Source organism: Phyllobates terribilis, unplaced genomic scaffold (genome assembly GCF_046119375.1).
Source record: "Phyllobates terribilis strain yellow unplaced genomic scaffold, ASM4611937v1 Scaffold_5__5_contigs__length_657084704, whole genome shotgun sequence".
Lineage (NCBI taxonomy): Eukaryota > Metazoa > Chordata > Amphibia > Anura > Dendrobatidae > Phyllobates > Phyllobates terribilis.
The window spans coordinates 195,166,667-195,186,620 of NW_027362765.1; positions in this window are offsets into that span (position 1 = coordinate 195,166,667).

The following is a 19,954-nucleotide window of genomic DNA, read 5'->3' on the forward strand; positions in this document are numbered from 1 at the left end:
TGGCGCCGCAGGACCTGAAGACCGGAAATGACGTCAGTCAGGTCCTGAAGCCTGAATGCCGGTCACGTGACCGGAAATGACGCGTAGTTGCGTTCCACTACACATTACAATAGGAACCAATAAGTCTCCAGACATGGAATAACAAAAGACATGTGATATTGTAGCCTTATGAATATATGTAAAAGTGGTCAGAACATGACTGGACTGTATATAATGACATAATAACAAGAGGAGAATATAGTCAAGTGGATATTTGACTATGGGTACGCAGAGAATTATATATATAAAATATATAAATGATATAAATACAAAAATCGGGGTATTCATTAGAGATGAGCGGTGTTCGACTAGAACTGTTCGCCAATCTCAAATTCGAGCTGTTTAGGGCGGTGTTCGAGTTGTTCGACGAACCCGAACGATTTGCAAAAAATTCGGCTGTTCGAGGTTATGTTCGATAACTGTTCGTGCACCAAAAGCGTGTCCTGCATGTCTGGCGCTATTTAGAGCACCAATCATGCAGGGATTGTCTGCCACTCACTGTAATGCCACAGCCATGGTGGTTGTGGCATTACAGTGATTGCCCAAATCGATGGGAACAGTGCTCACGGTGAAACATGAAAAGCCGGCAATTCAGCAGCGGCATACACCGGTACCCGACAATTTAGAACCGAAAGAACAGAGCTTCACACATAGATTAGATAGATAGAAACATGTCAGTCACATATATATGAAGTACAGTGACAGTGTTACTTACTGTACTTGTCATTTACTGCAAAGGATTTATTAAAAAAAATAATAGTGTTTTCATGCACCGTCTCTTTAAAAAAGCCGGCCGGCAATTCAGCATCTGTACTGTACCCGACAATTTATAACAGACAGAATAGAGCTTCACACATAGATTAGATAGATAGAAACATGTCAGTCACATATATAATAAGTACAGTGACAGTGTTGCTTACTGTACTTGTCATTTAGTGTAAAGGATTTATTAAAAAATATAATAGTGTTTTCGTGCACCGTCTCTTTAACAAAGCCGGCCGGCAATTCAGCAGCGGTACCCGACAATTTATAACAGACAGAATAGAGCTTCACACATAGATTAGATAGATAGAAACATGTCAGTCACATATATATGAAGTACAGTGACAGTGTTGCTTACTGTACTTGTCATTTACTGCAAAGGATTTATTAAAAAAAATAATAGTGTTTTCATGCACCGTCTCTTTAAAAAAGCCGGCCGGCAATTCAGCATCTGTACCCGACAATTTATAACAGACAGAATAGAGCTTCACACATAGATTAGATAGATAGAAACATGTCAGTCACATATATATGAAGTACAGTGATAGTGTTGGTTACTGTACTTGTCATTTAGTATTAAAATAAAGGATTTATTATTAAAAAAAATTGGCGTGGGGTTCCCCGTAATTTTAGTCTCTAGCGGAGGTTAAGCAGACAGCTGGGGCAGATGTTTGAAGCCTGGGAAGGGGGTAATACCCACGGAGCTTCCCAGGCTACTAATATCAGCCCCCAGCTGAATACCTAGCCTTTACTAGCTATTAAAATGGAGGACCCCCCCAAAAAAAATGACGTGGTGTCCCCCCTAATTTAATAGCTAGCAAAGGCTAGGCAGACAGCTGGGGGCTGATATTAATAGCCCAGGAAGGGAGCCATGAATATTGGCCCCCTCCCAGGCTAGAAACACCAGCCGTCAGCCGCCCCAGAAATGGCGCATCCATAGGATGCGCCAATTCTGGCACTTAGCCTCGCTCTTCCACGCTGCCCTGGTGCTTTGGCAGGGGGTAATAGGGCTGGGGTTGATGTCAGCTTATAATGCCAGCTGACATCAAGCCCAGGTTAGTAATGGAGAGGCGTCTATAAGACACCCCCATTACTAACCCCATAGTCAAAGTTAAAAGAAAACACAAACACCCAGAATAAAGTCCTTTAATTGAAATAAAGACACAATCCTTTATTGTTCTAAATTAAACCATACTTACCGTCACGCCCATTCCAGCTGAAGCCAACGATCTCCTGCAATAAAAGAAAAATAATAAAGCAACCTCATCCTTACCTTTCCATGGTTCCCACGACAGCTTCAGCTCTGCTACATCGAGATAACAGGCTGGACCGCAGCAGAACGCTGCCATCCAGCCTGTCATCCCGCAGACACTGAGAAGCGCAGGCATGCTTGCGCTCTGCAGTGTCTGGCTGTGACGGCATAAAGATGAGACGAGTTCATGTCCAATGAACTCGGCGCACCTCATGCACGTCACTGACAGCGTGGGAGAATTCTCCTGCACTCAGCACTTCAGCGTGAGAATTCTCCCACGCTGTCAGTGACGTGCATGAGGTCAGCTGAGTTCATTGGACATGAATGAGCTCACCTCATGCACGTCACTGACAGCGTGGGAGAATTCTCACGCTGTAGCGCTGAGTGCAGGAGAATTTTCCCACGCTGTCAGTGACGTGCATGAGGTGAGCTGAGATCATTGGACATGAATGAGCTCACCTCATGCACGTCACTGACAGCGTGGGAAAATTCTCCTGCACTCAGCGCTTCAGCGTGAGAATTTTCCCACGCTGTCAGTGACGTGCATGAGGTGAGCGCATTCATGTCCAATGAACTCAGCTGACCTCATGTACGTCACTGACAGCGTGGGAGAATTTTCACGCTGAAGTGCTGAGTGCAGGAGAATTCTCCCACGCTGTCAGTGACGTGCATGAGGTGTGCCGAGTTCATTGGACATGAGCTTGTCTCATCTTTATGCCGTCACAGCGAGACACTGAGGAGCGCAAGCATGCCTGCGCTTCTCAGTGTCTGCGGGATGACAGGCTGGATGGCAGCGTTCTGCTGCGGTCCAGCCTGTCATCTCGATGTAGCAGAGCTGAAGCTGTCGTGGGAACCATGGAAAGGTAAGGATGAGGTTGCTTAATTATTTTACTTTTATTGCAGAAGACATTGGCTTCAGCTGGAATGGGCGTGACGGTAAGTATGGTTTAATTTAGAACAATAAAGAATTGTGTGTTTATTTCAATTAAAGGACTTTTTTCTGGGTGTTTGTGTTTTTTTAAATACTTTACTAGAAATTCATGGTGGTCATGTCTAATATTGGCGTGACCCCATGAATTTCGGGCTTAGGGCCAGCTGATAATGCCAAGCTGGCCTTAATCCCTTTATTACCCAGTGAGCCACCGCACCAGGGCCCTGGATGAGTTGGGTACAGCGCCAGAAGATGGCGCTTCTATGAACGCGCCATTTTCTGGGGCGGCTGCGGACTGCAATTTGCAGCGGGTGGGGCCCAGAAAGCTTGGGCCTCCCTGCGCTGCAGATTCCAGCTCCCAGCTGCCTAGTTGTACCTGGCTGGGCACAAAAATAGAGCGAAGCCCCACGCATTTTTTTTTTAAATTATTTCATGAAATTCATGGAATAATTAAGAAAAAAAGGGCTTCCCTATATTGTTGTGTCCAACCAGGTACAAATAGGCAGCTGGTGGTTGGGGGCAGCCCGTCCCTGCCTGCTGTACCTGGCTGGACACAAATATAGTGCGAAGCCCCACGTCAATTTTTTTTTAATTATTTCATGAAATAATTTTTTTAAAAAAGGGCTTCCCTATATTGTTGTGTCTGGCCAGGTACAAATAGGCAGCTGGTGGTTGGGGGCAGCCCGTTCCTGCCTGCTGTACCTGACTGGACACAAATATAGGTTGAAGCCCCACGTCAATTTTTTTTAAATTATTTCAGGAAATTGATGAAATAATGAAAAAAAAATTGATGTGGGGCTTCGCCCTATATTTGTGTCCAGTCAGGTACAGCAGGCAGGAACGGGCTGCTCCCAACCACCAGCTGCCTATTTGTACCTAGCCGGACACAACAATATAGGGAAGCCCTTTTTTTCTTAATTATTCCATGAATTTCATGAATTTAAAAAAAAAATGCGTGGAGCTTCGCCCTATTTTTGTGTCCAGCCAGGTACAACTAGGCAGCTGGGGGCTGGAATCTGCAGCGCAGGGAGGCCCAAGCTTTCTGGGCCCCACCCGCTGCAAATTGCAGTCCGCAGCCGCCCCGGAAAATGGCGCATTTATAGAAGCGCCATCTTCTGGCGCTGTACCCAACTCATCCAGGGCCCTGGTGCGGTGGCTCACTGGGTAATAAAGGGGTTAAGGCCAGCTTGGCATTATCAGCTGGCCCTAAGCCCGAAATTCATGGGGTCACGCCAATATTAGACATGACAGCCATGAATTTCTAGTAAAGTATTTAAAAAAAACACAACACCCAGAAAAAAGTCCTTTAATTGAAATAAACACACAATTCTTTATTGTTCTAAATTAAACCATACTTACCGCCACGCCCATTCCAGCTGAAGCCAATGATCTCCTGCAATAAAAGTAAAATAATAAAGCAACATCATCCTTACCTTTCCATGGCTCCCACGACAGCTTCAGCTCTGCTACATCGAGATGACAGGCTGGACCGCAGCAGAACGCTGCCTTCCAGCCTGTCATCCCGCAGACACTGAGAAGCACAGGCATGCTTGCGCTACTCAGTGTCTGGCTGTGACGGCATCCAGATGAGCCGACAATGAACTCGGCTCACCTCATGCACGTCACTGACAGCGTGGGAAAATTCTCACGCTGAAGCGCTGAGTGCAGGAGAATTTTCCCACGCTGTCAGTGACGTACATGAGGTGAGCCGAGTTCAATGTCGGCTCATCTGGATGCCGTCACAGTCAGACACTGAGGAGCGCAAGCATGCCTGCGCTTCTCAGTGTCTGCGGGATGACAGGCTGGATGGCAGCGTTCTGCTGCGGTCCAGCCTGTCATCTCGATGTAGCAGAGCTGAAGCTGTCCTGGGAACCATGGAAAGGTAAGGATGAGGTTGCTTTATTATTTTTCTTTTATTGCAGGAGATCGTTGGCTTCAGCTGGAATGGGTGTGATGGTAAGTATGGTTTAATTTAGAACAATAAAGAATTGTGTCTTTATTTCAATTAAAGGACTTTATTCTGGGTGTTTGTGGGTTTTTTTTAACTTTGACTATGGGGTTAGTAATGGGGGTGTCTTATAGACGCCTCTCCATTACTAACCTGGGCTTGATGTCAGCTGGCATTATAAGCTGACATCAACCCCAACCCTATTACCCCCTGCCACCGCTACAGGGCAGCGTGGAAGAGCGAGGCTAAGTGCCAGAATTGGCGCATCCTATGGATGCGCCATTTCTGGGGCGGCTGACGGCTGGTGTTTCTAGCCTGGGAGGGGGCCAATATTCATGGCTCCCTTCCTGGGCTATTAATATCAGCCCCCAGCTGTCTGCCTAGCCTTTGCTAGCTATTAAATTAGGGGGGACCCCACGTCATTTTTTTTGGGGGGGTCCTCCATTTTAATAGCTAGTAAAGGCTAGGTATTCAGCTGGGGGCTGATATTAGTAGTCTGGGAAGCTCCGTGGGTATTACCCCCTTCCCAGGCTTCAAACATCTGCCCCAGCTGTCTGCTTAACCTCCGCTAGAGACTAAAATTACGGGGAACCCCACGCCAATTTTTTTTAATAATAAATCCTTTATTTTAATACTAAATGACAAGTACAGTAACCAACACTGTCACTGTACTTCATATATATGTGACTGACATGTTTCTATCTATCTAATCTATGTGTGAAGCTCTATTCTGTCTGTTATAAATTGTCGGGTACAGATGCTGAATTGCCGGCCGGCTTTTTTAAAGAGACGGTGCATGAAAACACTATTATTTTTTTTAATAAATCCTTTGCAGTAAATGACAAGTACAGTAAGCAACACTGTCACTGTACTTCATATATATGTGACTGACATGTTTCTATCTATCTAATCTATGTGTGAAGCTCTATTCTGTCTGTTATAAATTGTCGGGTACCGCTGCTGAATTGCCGGCCGGCTTTTTTAAAGAGACGGTGCACGAAAACACTATTATATTTTTTAATAAATCCTTTACACTAAATGACAAGTACAGTAAGCAACACTGTCACTGTACTTCATATATATGTGACTGACATGTTTCTATCTATCTAATCTATGTGTGATGCTCTATTCCTTCATGTCTAAATTGTCGGGTACCGGTGTATGCCGCTGCTGAATTGCCGGCCGGCTTTTTTAAAGAAAGCGTCTTCTGAGCAGTTTGTCAGCTTTTGGACACCTTTGAAGGTGTTTTCTATGTGTTCCTATGTGTTTTTGTTTGCCTGCCATTGGTTTTAACGGTGTTCGACGGTGTTCTAAGGTGTTCGACGAACAGTTCCTCGAACATCCCGGTGTTCGACGAACCGAACCGAACCCGAACACTACGGGGGTGGCTCAACACTAGTATTCATATGAATGAACAGAGATCATATTCTCTGTTGAGACCTTTTGGGGACAGGGACTGTAGCTCATGTATCCAGTATGCTTCTCTGAGTTTCAACAAGCGAACACGATCCCCTCCACGTCTAGGGGGGTTAACTTGTTCTATGACCTGGAATTTGAGCTGCGGAATTGAATGTCCTGCTGATGTAAAATGTGCCGGGATGGGTAGGAATAGATTTTTACAGCGTATAGTAGACTTGTGTTTAGAGATTCTATCTTTGATAGGTTGGGTTGTTTCGCCGACATATATAAGGCCACAGGGACATTTAATGACGTAAATGACATAAGAAGAGTTGCAGGTGAAATAATCTTTGATCCTGTACTGTTTCCCTGACTGTGGATGATGTAAAGTGCTGCCCCTGATGATGTTATTACACTGGTAACACTGGAGACATGGAAAGTCCCCATTTTTGGTGTGGATAGAAATCTTTGTCGAGGTCTGGTGTTAGTGGTGCCAATATCGGCATGTACCAGTCGATCCCGGATATTGGGTGCCCTTTTATAGCAATTTAAGAAGGGGACTGTGAAACCGGGGACAGAGGGGTATGCAGTTTGAAGTATGTTCCAGTGTTGTCTGATTTTCCTGTGTAGAATGAAAGTCATGGGGTGGTAGGTATGTACAAATGGGATACGGTTATAGGAGGGGTATCGGGGTGGAGTGGTTCCCTCCAAAGTTTTAGATAGGGTGTCTATCGGGTATCCTCTATCAACAAATTTATTCTGCATCTCATGTAGTCTTTGGCTTTGAATGGAAGGATTGCTGACTATACGCTGAACACGGCGGAATTGTGACTTGGGAACTGAGGAGAATATGGTTCTAGGATGTGAGCTAGAGAAATGTAGAAGACCATTTCTGTCAGTGGGTTTGACGTAAAGGTCAGATGAAAGCCAAGCTCATCTTTGATGATAGTCGTGTCTAGAAAGTTGATGGATTCTTTATTGGATGTGATGGTAAAATGAAGGCCCTCCCAGGCTGAATTAAGAGATCCAAAGAATTCCGTAAGGGTTTCAGGGGGCCCCTCCCATATGCAAAAAATATCATCAATGTAGCGTTTCCAGGCTACAGAGTGAATCTGGAAGAGAGGATGGGTGTAAATCACCTCCTCCTCGAATGTAGGCATGTAGCAATTTGCATATGGGGGGGCCACATTAGATCCCATAGCGGTACCCCGTTTCTGTAAAAAGAAAGTGTCCTGAAAAAGGAAATAGTTTTTTGTTAACACCAAGTTTAGGAGATCAAGACAGAGGTGACTGACTTCAGCCGGTGTCTCTGAATCTGCTAACAATTTTTTGACACACTGGATCCCTTTTACATGTGGTATAGATGTATATAAGTTGTTCACGTCCAGTGTGACCAACAAGGAATCAGGATTTGTCTGTTTAATGTCTCGAATGGTAGTGAGAAAGGCACCAGTGTCTAGAATGAAGGATTTTGTTTTTTTGACTAACGGAGTCAGGATTTTTTCCAAAAAAATGGATAAAGGAGATAAAATTGATTCTGTGGAGGCCACGATGGGACGGCCTGGGGGATTTTCCAGGTTTTTATGAATTTTAGGCAATGTATAAAAGACCGGGATGATAGGGAATTTTTTTGTAAGATATTCACAGGTCTTGGAATCAATCGTCCCTTTAAGGGAATGTAAATTCAGGATCTGTGAAATGGAGTCCCTGGTTGTAGATGTAGGATCTAGTGTCAGTTTTTCATAGACTGAACTATCCTCTAGTTGTCTTGAAATCTCATTAAGATAGGAGGTTTTGTCCATAACGACAATTGCTCCGCCCTTATCTGCCGGTTTAATGATGATGGAGGGATCAGATTCAAGACCTTTTAATGCCTGTCTATCTAAAGAAGACAGGTTGTGGTGGTAATGGATCTGACCTAAGTTAATGTCAGACCGTAGTTTTTGAAACGATTGGTCTATGAATTGAATGAAAGTCTCGGCTGCATGGTAGTGTTGTGGTGGTCGGTAGGTGCTTTTATTTTTCAATCCGAGACTACGCGCCGTGATTTTAACCGGGTCTGTGGTAAGGTTAGTGGTGTTTACAATATTCTCCTGAGAGAAATGTGCTTTTAGTCTAATGGATCGGTAAAACCTCTGTAAATCCATATCAAGTCCAAAAGTGCTACATTTATTAGAAGGACAAAAAGATAAACCTTTCTGTAGCACTGATAGTTCTGCTATGCTGAGTGACCGGGAAGAGATGTTGACTACCAATGGGGTCCTACCTGGGAGCGTGTCACCCTGGTAAAGTTCCTGTCGTTTCCGGTTGAAGCCGCCTCTCCTCGTCCTCCTCGTCTTTTGTTGTACTTCTGGCGGAAACCTAAAAAACGAGCAGAGGTTGTAGGTTGGTCTCGTCTGTCCATCTCTGAGCCAGAGGAGGACAGGTCGGTAGAGGAGTGGCCGGGATAGATGGGTCCACGTCGGGTTGTGGAAGAATCGCGCCATTTGTATACACGATCTTTCTGGTAGTCTTCTGTGTCCCGGATAAATTTTAATCTTTTTCTATTCTCGGTGTCACGTCGATGTTGTTCGATGTTTTGGTTGATCTTGGTCTTTAAAGAGCTGAGTTCCTCTGTAGAAAAAGTAGAAGCCAATTGGGATTCAATGCTGGAGATCTGTTCCTTGGAAGAGGTAATTTCTTTCTGTAGAGATTCAATGGTAAGAGTCATTAAATCGAATGAACATTTATTCAATATGCGTTCGAATTTAGTACAATATTCTTCTTGGTCGCTAAAAAGCGTAGGGCGTAAAGGAACCCTGAGTCCACGTGGGATACGCTGGACTCTAATATATTCGGTAAGTGTAGCGCAATGCAGTTCAATATTGGTAAGACGACGTAATTCCTTCTCCCAATCCCTACCCCTCGTCTCCTTGGGTGGTACCTTCAAGAAGTCACACGGTAGGTTTGATTTGGAGATGATGTTGGAGGTTTCCTCGGAGTTGTACGAGAAAATATTGGTGGTCATGACACCCCAGGGTGCTGGTATATAGAAACCAGATGCAAAATAGAGAAACTACCGCACTCCTGGAGTGGTGAGGTGCTCAGGTAGGGTTGCAAGCCCGACGTAATATTAAACCAAAAAACCTGGCACTCAAATAGACTTGAAGATTTCTTAGAGGATTTTTTCAAAAATAATATTTAATGATAATGTAGTACAATAAGCAGACATTTCGGTCCCACGGACCTTCATCGGTGTACTATGATAGAAAATAATACAAAAAATACAAAAAATAAATAAGTAGACAATAATAGACATGCAACATTTTGCAAAAATAACATAAGCATGGTGAGCAAAAATCCAAAGAAAATCAAAATAAATGGTCATGGATACATGGCATGGGGTTAACAACAAGGGGAACCGGATGGGAGAGAGGGAGAGGATGGGGCTGGATGTAAGTGGAAATGGAAATGTACTAGAACCTACCAGAAGAAATCAAGAGGAGAAAAGCTGGGGAGAAAAAAGGAGAACAAACAGAGTGTAAGTACCTGTGGACGTAACAATGGGAAGACACAAGAAGAGAAACTGTTACCTGTGAGGTATGGTAATAAAGAGTGGCTGTAACAAGGAAGAACGCGGTGTCCACCGCTTGTTCTAGGCTGTTGGTGAAAAGGGAGACAGGACAGAATATATAAGACAAGGGGGAGGTCGTATAGGGGCCAAGAACCAATCATTGGTGACAGTGGAGTGAATGTGAGCGATAGGGGATGGCGCCGCAGGACCTGAAGACCGGAAATGACGTCAGTCAGGTCCTGAAGCCTGAATGCCGGTCACGTGACCGGAAATGACGCGTAGTTGCGTTCCACTATGCGGTTCAAGGTGTTCAGAGAGAGATGCAGTGAGGAGATCCAGCGGGAGGAGGCAGGAGGGGTGGGAGGAAGGAATTAGAACATCATTGGGATGGTATCTAGGGAAACAAAAACAAGTATAAGTATATAGTAGAATTTGGTACAACAATGTACACATTACAATAGGAACCAATAAGTCTCCAGACATGGAATAACAAAATCTATTCCTACCCATCCCGGCACATTTTACATCAGCAGGACATTCAATTCCGCAGCTCAAATTCCAGGTCATAGAACAAGTTAACCCCCCTAGACGTGGAGGGGATCGTGTTCGCTTGTTGAAACTCAGAGAAGCATACTGGATACATGAGCTACAGTCCCTGTCCCCAAAAGGTCTCAACAGAGAATATGATCTCTGTTCATTCATATGAATACCCCGATTTTTGTATTTATATCATTTATATATTTTATATATATAATTCTCTGCGTACCCATAGTCAAATATCCACTTGACTATATTCTCCTCTTGTTATTATGTCATTATATACAGTCCAGTCATGTTCTGACCACTTTTACATATATTCATAAGGCTACAATATCACATGTCTTTTGTCATTCCATGTCTGGAGACTTATTGGTTCCTATTGTAATGTGTACATTGTTGTACCAAATTCTACTATATACTTATGTGGCACCCCAGGGGTCTGGTTTCCACAGTAACAGCAATGTTATGTCTGAGAGCAGGTGGGAGGTCTCTTGGTCAGGAATCCTATGCATGCCACACCTCCTGCCCAGTCCTGGGAGGGGAAGGACTTCCCCTATATAAACCTAGGGCTGAGGCAGGGTTAGTGAGTAGAGAAGAAGTAGAGACAGAGAAGAGAAGTAGATATAGGAAAAGAACATCAGGAGCTCTGTGGGCGCAGTGCTACAAGGAGTCAGGGGCTGGCAGCTGCAGAGCTCGCCCTGACTAAGAAGCTATCACCGGACCCGGAGTCCGAGGCTGTGGGGACTAACTCCTATCCAGCAGCAGAAACCGACCGGCAGGGGATTTCAGGTCCTCTGGCCAAGAAACCCGAAGGCACGGTCACACGCGTGGGACCAGCACCGCCGTCGTGGAGCGGAAGCTACTAGAAGGCCCCGAGTCACCGGCCATACGGGTGAGCACCACACGGTACACTCAGGGACGTGGGCTACTTATACCCGCCTCTAGCAAGGTAGCCAGAAGAGTACAGTTAGTTTGGGAGGCCTACAACTCCGCCTGGCCAGGGGAGATCCCATCTGCTCAAGGACTGACCAGGCCCCAATCGCTAGCAGTACTCCGGGAGGGTCTATCTTTGTCACCAGTAAAGACCCTGAACTACACCGTACCGTCTCCGAGTGGTTCCTGCTACCCCCATCATCTACGTCGGCTGCCCTGAGGCCATACCCCTCCCGTTGGGGGTGATACTATCACGCTGCACAATCCTACCACCGGCCTCAGCGGTCTGCCCTGCAGCGGCAGCTCCTTCGCTGCATTCAACGGGTGGCGTAGTCGTACAACATCTACCGCTAATACAGCGCCACTTAGTCTGACTCCCTGGGCACGGACCGGGTCACCGCCACGAGACTACAACCCTCAACAGATCCGGCTCCGGGTAAGCTCCCGCGTGCGCAACGCTGCGCGACACAGGCCCAGGGGTGCGTCACTTATACTTGTTTTTGTTTCCCTAGATACCATCCCAATGATGTTCTAATTCCTTCCTCCCACCCCTCCTGCCTCCTCCCGCTGGATCTCCTCACTGCATCTCTCTCTGAACACCTTGAACCGCATAGTGGAACGCAACTACGCGTCATTTCCGGTCACGTGACCGGCATTCAGGCTTCAGGACCTGACTGACGTCATTTCCGGTCTTCAGGTCCTGCGGCGCCATCCCCTATCGCTCACATTCACTCCACTGTCACCAATGATTGGTTCTTGGCCCCTATACGACCTCCCCCTTGTCTTATATATTCTGTCCTGTCTCCCTTTTCACCAACAGCCTAGAACAAGCGGTGGACACTGCGTTCTTCCTTGTTACAGCCACTCTTTATTACCATACCTCACAGGTAACAGTTTCTCTTCTTGTGTCTTCCCATTGTTACGTCCACAGGTACTTACACTCTGTTTGTTCTCCTTTTTTCTCCCCAGCTTTTCTCCTCTTGATTTCTTCTGGTAGGTTCTAGTACATTTCCATTTCCACTTACATCCAGCCCCATCCTCTCCCTCTCTCCCATCCGGTTCCCCTTGTTGTTAACCCCATGCCATGTATCCATGACCATTTATTTTGATTTTCTTTGGATTTTTGCTCACCATGCTTATGTTATTTTTGCAAAATGTTGCATGTCTATTATTGTCTACTTATTTATTTTTTGTATTTTTTGTATTATTTTCTATCATAGTACACCGATGAAGGTCCGTGGGACCGAAACGTCTGCTTATTGTACGACATTATCATTAAATATTATTTTTGAAAAAATCCTCTAAGAAATCTTCAAGTCTATTTGAGTGCCACTTTTGTATTGGACACAATGATAGCCAGAGATTGGTCTGGAGACCACAAGGATGACGGTATGAAGAAGCCGTCATTAGGGAACATGAAAGTGTCACAGGAGCTGTTTTTCAACATAACCCCTAATCGCATGTTGCTTGTGCTACTGTGAGTAACCTGCATGGTCTAAACTATGTGTTACCATGGCCTCCATTGTCTACAGACTTATCTCCCATTGAGCACATCTGGGACGTCATTGGTCGGCAATTGCAAAAAGAAGTGCCAAGAGTGGATCTTGATGATTTACATGCCCAAGTGCATTTTGTGTGGCAGGACATTCCTCAGTCAACCATGAATGATCTCATTGATAGCATACCAAATCGTCTAAGTGGAGCATTTCTGTTCATTGCATTCATACATGATACTGAACAAATCAAGATGTTTTGAAAATTTAGCTCACTTGAAACTTCTTCAAAAATTCTGAGTTTGCCCCTGCATATGAGATACCAAAGTAGGGAAACAAACAGGAAAATGCACCTTACTCTCTATAAATAAATAGCGACTCTCAGCAAATAGTCAGGAGGTGGTTAGCGTGTCATTCTCAATAGATGTCAAATAGTCAACTATCAGCCCATTCTCACATTTCTATAAAGAAAACAGCTCCTTCATTGTCCTAATTGGAGCCATGATTAACTGATGTTAAAGCAAATTCTTTTGATGAGAGTAATGAATGTATTATCAGGGTTAGCAGGTTAAGTGACTTTCCGTCATGATTTGGCAGGGCAATTGACCTATTCGCCCTACCAATGTCAGGCTGCTGTTTGACTTTCTGCTTGTATCCATAGAACATGAAGGAGGGAAGGATTAAAGAGATATGAAAGACAATGGCATCAAAGAACAAGAGTACAGGGCATGTTCATCAAGCTGACTCCTTGGAGAACATGTTATTCAAGCAATACTTGTAAATGAATAGAAAATGGATGATGTTTAGAAGGCTCCACAGTTTAGGACCATTCTTCATTTATAGAAATTCTCTGGGGTGGTCAGTATATGAGTCTTATTCTTTCCATACAACTCTATATGTGGGGCAAATATAACTTCTGGGACCCATCAGCAATAAAGAATGACCATCTGCTTCATATCTTCATAATAACTATGTTATTATTTTCTTCTTTGTACATTTTATACTATATAAATCAATACATGGTTCCTTTGTGGACATACAGTACATTGGTGTCGATCAGGGTGGTTCCTGAGAACTAAGTGAAAGGACTAGCTGTAAGTTATAAAGGCAGGGACAATTTTCTTTACACAGGTGGACAATAGTGACACATTTTCATAGATTTCAATTAATTTGATGTCATAGCATTGGGCAAAATAAATATCTTAAAGCTGCATTTACATTAGCCGATAATCTTTCAGATTCTAACAATAATGATCCATATTTCATGATAATTGTGTAATGTGAATGAGTTGAAATTGAACGATGTCGTGCATGAGATCATTTAGACGGGCAAAACAATTCTCATTCATCTTTTGAAAATTGTGTAATGTAAATGGAGATTGTTCACTCATCCAACAATTTGACCGACAAAAAGGACGAGTGGAAATTCAAGTCTTAAACAGATTTTATCATGTTCAAAGGCAGTTGGAACATTAGAATGAGTACATATTCATGATAATTGAAAAAAAAATTGCTTCACTTATTCAATTGAATTTTCATCTTACAGAATCAACGGAAAGGTTTGTACAATACTTTATAACTTCATATATTAGAAATAATTAGTATTATTTATGGGATTTGAACATAAATACACAACAGATTATGTCTATGTGAACACAGTGAATGATGGTCGATGATAGGATATAACAATCGCAATTCAACCATTTCATTTGTGATTCTCATCCTGTATAAACACTTGTCTGACATCATTTGCTAGTCATATGTTACTATTGCATCGTTCATCATTTGAACAATTACCTGTTCATGAAAACAAACCCTTTGGCAAGTATTGTGTCTAAATTAGATGAATAATCTGGTCAGAGATCTATTTGTTCTTTTTCTTGCCTTTACAATCACATACACTAGCAGAGTCAAAGCCAGGAGTTACTGCTACCTCCACACCCCTATATCCACTCCCATGACTAGAGAGCAGCAAAAAGCTTTTCAGGACCTTGGTCCATTGACCATATTGGTAGTGGGTGGCCACCAGACAAGATCTCTGTATACCTCCTTCTACCTGGCACCTCTTCTAATTGGTAAGCTGCAGTGACATCATTAAGTTGTGACGGCATACATGAATGACATAACAGCAGCCTACTTTTCAAAAGAGGCTCCAGGAATGTCGCTGTTAGTAAAAGGTTTGCAGAGTTCTGGTCCGGGAGCCACGGACTATCATTGTGGCCACTTGACCAGTGTCCTGCAAAACTTTTTTCTCAACTCTACCAGATCTGTTTATCTGGAGAATATTAATCTTTATTACATAGATACAGAGCATTTCTTATCTTGACAGGGCTGGCCAACTACACTGTTTTCTTAGAATGTCTACGCTACTTGCATAGGTGGATGCTCATTACTTTGTAGAGATTTTTAAACAAAGTTTATTAACGTTTGTATAGCATTACTTTTATAACATTTGTGCTAAATCTAGGAATATAGAGCTGTAGAACATATTATTCAAACTATATCTCTACTATCAGCTACTCAAGGATAAGACCCTTTTTCAACAGACAAAAAATCAATTGAACAAGCATTTAAGGTGACCTACAAAATAATTGTTGTCAGCACATCTCCTGATATAAGCATGCCGTGTGCTGCCAATAATATGAAAATTGTTCGTATTCACAACCCCATACAGTTTGAATTGACATGTGCAAAAGAGTTATAATGAGCGCCAATCGACTTGTTATGGACAGAAATCTAGTCACGTAAAAAAGAGCTTTTGGTGTTCAAGACCTTAAGATGATAAGATAGCTGAAGTTAGTGGCAGATCTAAAATTTCTGTTAACTGCTCAATGATACCCATCTGTATCTCCGTATCTATGTAATGCTGCCTTTGTACTGTAGCTACAATTAGAGCAAGACATAAGGCTTCTTGTCAAGTTCAGAGAAGTGAGCCTTTGTAGAATGACAGAGCTAGCAATATGCTAACAGTTCATATGGAGGTGATGCAGGGAACAGCTTGGGACAAGCAATGACACAAGTCTCTGTAATTGGTTGCAGATGCTTTATCATCTAGCTTAGTGATCACGTATTCATTTTCACACATTGTTTTAATAGTTTGCCCAGCACATTATATAAAAGATTAGTGACAGGGCTGTTTTCTAAAGATTGGGATCAGGCAAACATATTTAGTGCCATATCATCCAAATACAGAAAGTCATAGATTTATAAACTATTGTGAATAGAAATGTGTGAATCCGCCAAAATTCGAATTTGCTTGTTCCCGCAAATTTTACCAGGAAATTTGATTCAGAGGGAAGTTATTCTTCGTAAATTTAATGTCCCTTATTGTACTGTGACACCCCAGGGGTCTGGTTGCCACAGTGATAGAGATATTACGTCTGAGAGCAGGTGGGAGGTCCTTTGGTCAGGGATCCTGTGCATGCCACACCTCCTGCCCAGTCTTGGGAGGGGAAGAACTTCCCCTATATAAACCCGGGGCTGAAGCAGGGTTAGGAGTCAAGGAGAGTAGAGACAAGAGACAGTCATAGGAAGAAACAGCTGGAGCTCAGTTAGCTGCATGCACTACACACATCCCATTTCCGGAGGGCAGACCAATGGTACTCCCACTTAATAATGTGCAGGTACGACCGAGTCTGTCCCTGGCTGGAGTGGGAGGGGGGTGGACCATCCCAGTAGTGTAGGGGCAGATAGGGGGAGCAGCCTGGGTAAAGCTAGGAGCTCATTGGGTGCTGGTCACCTGAGCTCACACATAGAGGGAGTATAAAAGGTGGGAACCATCTAAGATCAGCGTCAGTCAGTCAGCCACAGTCAGTCAGTCAGTCTGTGAGAAGTAAGTCTTTGCAGAGGAGGAAAGCAGAGGAGCAGAGCAGCCCCAGGCCCAGAGTGAGAGAGGAGAGAACGAAAGACCCAGAGGGGGAGAAAGAAGGAACTCTGAGAACCCAAATACAATCACAGGGTGAAGAGTTGGCAACAGGGTACCGGATCCCAAGCTGGCAGAGGCTACAGCGCACCTTAGCCAGGAACCGGAGGTCGTGGGCAGGATTGATCTGCCACGATCACCCACTATATCCACCCGGAAGGCAGACCACGCATAGGGTCAGGGAACCCAGAGACAAGGGTTCGCCAACAAGAGGCTCGAGGGAGCCGGACATAGGTGGATCCCTGGTGGGGAAGGCCAGAGACGAGGACAGGACAGAAAGGGTACTCAGAACCACGCTCCAGAACTACTTGGGGGTTGGCCGAGTCCAGGACCTGGTGGACGCAGCACGGCTCGGGTGGTCACTCAAGGCCGGAGTGACCGGTACAAGAACAGCAGTAAGTAAAGAACCCTGAACTGCACAACCCGACTCTGACTCTCATTACCATCTTCCCTGCACTTCCACAACCACCATCCTCTGCACCTGACCCCCTGAGGCTATACCCCTCCCGTTGGGGGTTATACTACCTAAGCTGCACAAACACCATCAGCCTCAGCGGACCCTGCTGCAGCGGCGGCCGTAGTGACCGCAATTCAACGGGTGGCGTAGTCGACATAAAGAACTTTAGTAACATCAGTAAGGACTGCCACACACTGAGTTTGACACCCTGGGCACGGACCGGGTCACAGCCACTCGGAGACTACAACCCCCATCTGATCCGGCTCCGGGTATCCCCAACAACACTGGCCCAGGGGGCGCGTCAGTACTCTAGGGTCTCTCCAGACCCAAAGCATAATAAACATAAGATGTAAAAAAAATTAAAAAATACTTATACTCACTTCACCGCTCACTTCTCCAGCCCCTCAGTTGCATCACATCTCCGGCCCTGTGTTTTCTCGGCATGTATTATTAACTCCAGGATCTGCTTACAGCCAAAATCCTCAGCCTAAAGTGAAGGCATTGCAGAGGATGCAGTGCGGAGGATGCACGAAGGACCAGACAGCGGGCATTCAACAGCAAGGGAGGCCTATAGCTGGCTAAATGTTAAAAAAAAGAAAATATACTCTCTTTATTGCTCACCTTTCTGACTGTCCCTTCTGTTCATTGCATGGCTTTCCCGTCATCTGTGCCTCCGTCGCATCTTTGGCCAGTGTTCACTCTAGATTGACACTTCTGGTCCCGAGAAGGCACCGGAATTCACTGCACATGCTCAAGGGTCTATTCGCAGTCGGAAGTCCTGGCCTAGAATGAACACTGGTCCCTATTTTGATCTCAAATTCCAATAATCCTTATTGATTTATTATAGGTAGACTGGTTTAAAAAAATGAATATGAGATTCTTAGAACCAGTATTCTCTTCAAGCTGCATGTGCACCTAGCCTATGAGCTCACTCCAGATTCCGTTTCATACACTGCTCAGCTCTAACAACATAAGTATTTAAAGCAAGTATCTGAGCTGTGAAGAGGAGATACTTCTGGCGGAAGAAGGCAGAAACATTAAGTGTGCATGCCCACAATCAGTAGCCACTGCGGGTTTGATGCTGCGTGTCTATGCAGCGTCAAACCCACAGCGTCCAGATGTTACAGCATAGTGGATGGGATTTCTAGAAATCCCATGTCCACTATGTGTCTCTGTGCACCTGCGGATCACCCGTGAAAACTGACATGCGGCGCGTCTTTCAGATCTGTAGCATGTAAATTTATTTTGGGGGTCTGCTAGTGGACTTTCCCCATAGATTAAAATCTATGAGGAAAATCTACATGTGAAGAAAAAAATTGCGGCACTCATTTGCATAATGAGGATGGAAGCCGGGTGGCTATTAAGTAGCGTTGGGGGCCGCAGGCGGCTACGGATCGTGGGCACATACCCTAAAAGTAAGCCGCAGGCTGCACTGTTGTATATGAGAGAATTTTCTCAGCCTAGAAAATTCAATAGCATTCTTGTATACAAGTATAATATTCTGATATACATTTCCATATGCCAGTACATTCTAGGCACTGAAAAGTAAAAGTCAGAGATTTTTTCTATAAAATTAGTATTAAAAAGAAAATACAGGTGCAAAACAATTACAATAACAATGGGCATATTTGGTATTTCTGTAATCGTAACAGCCTGTAATACAGTGAACACATTATTTTAAGAGGTGGGTAAATGTCGTGAATAGTGTTGAGCGATACCTTCCGATATCGGGAAATATCGGATCAGATTGGATCGGACCGATACCCAAAAAATATTGGATATCGCCGATTCCGATACCGGAAACCAATGCAAGTAAATGAGACACAAATATCGGAATGAAAATAAACCCTTTCTTTCCTTGTAGGTTAATTCTACATGAAGGAAGACAACTAAGAATAATGTAGAATGTATTACATGAAAAGCCGGCAATTCAGCAGCGGCATACACCGGTACCCGACAATTTAGAACAGAAAGAATAGAGCATCACACATAGATTAGATAGATAGAAACATGTTAGTCACATATATAAGAAGTACAGTGACAGTGTTGCTTACTGTACTTGTCATTTAGTGTTAAAGGATTTATTAAAAAAAATATTAGTGTTTTCATGCACCGTCTCTTTAAAAAAACCGACCGGCGATTCAGCATCGGTACCCGACAATTCAGCAGCGGCATACACCGGTACCCGACAATTTAGAATAGAAAGAATAGAGCATCACACATAGATTAGATACATAGAAACATGTCAGTCACATATATAAGAAGTACAGTGATAGTGTTGATTACTGTACTTGTCATTTAGTGTTAAAATAAAGGATTTCTTAAAAAAAAATTGGCGTGGGGTTCCCCGTAATTTTAGTCTCTAGCGGAGGTTAAGCAGCTGGGGCAGATGTTTGAAGCCTGGGAAGGAGGTAATACCCACAGAGCTTCCCAGGCGACTAATATCAGCCCCCAGCTGAATACCTAGCCCTTACTAGCTATTAAAATGGGGGACTCCCAAAAAAATGACGTGGGCTCCCCCCTATTTTAATAGTTAACAAAGGCTAGGCAGACAGCTGGGGGCTGATATTAATAGCCCAGGAAGGGTGCCATGAATATTGACCCCCTCCTAGGCTAGAAACACCAGCCGTCAGCTGCCCCAGAAATGGCGCATCCATAGGATGCGCCAATTCTGGCACTTAGCCTTGCTCTTCCCACTGCCCTGTAGCGGTGGCAGTGGGGTAATA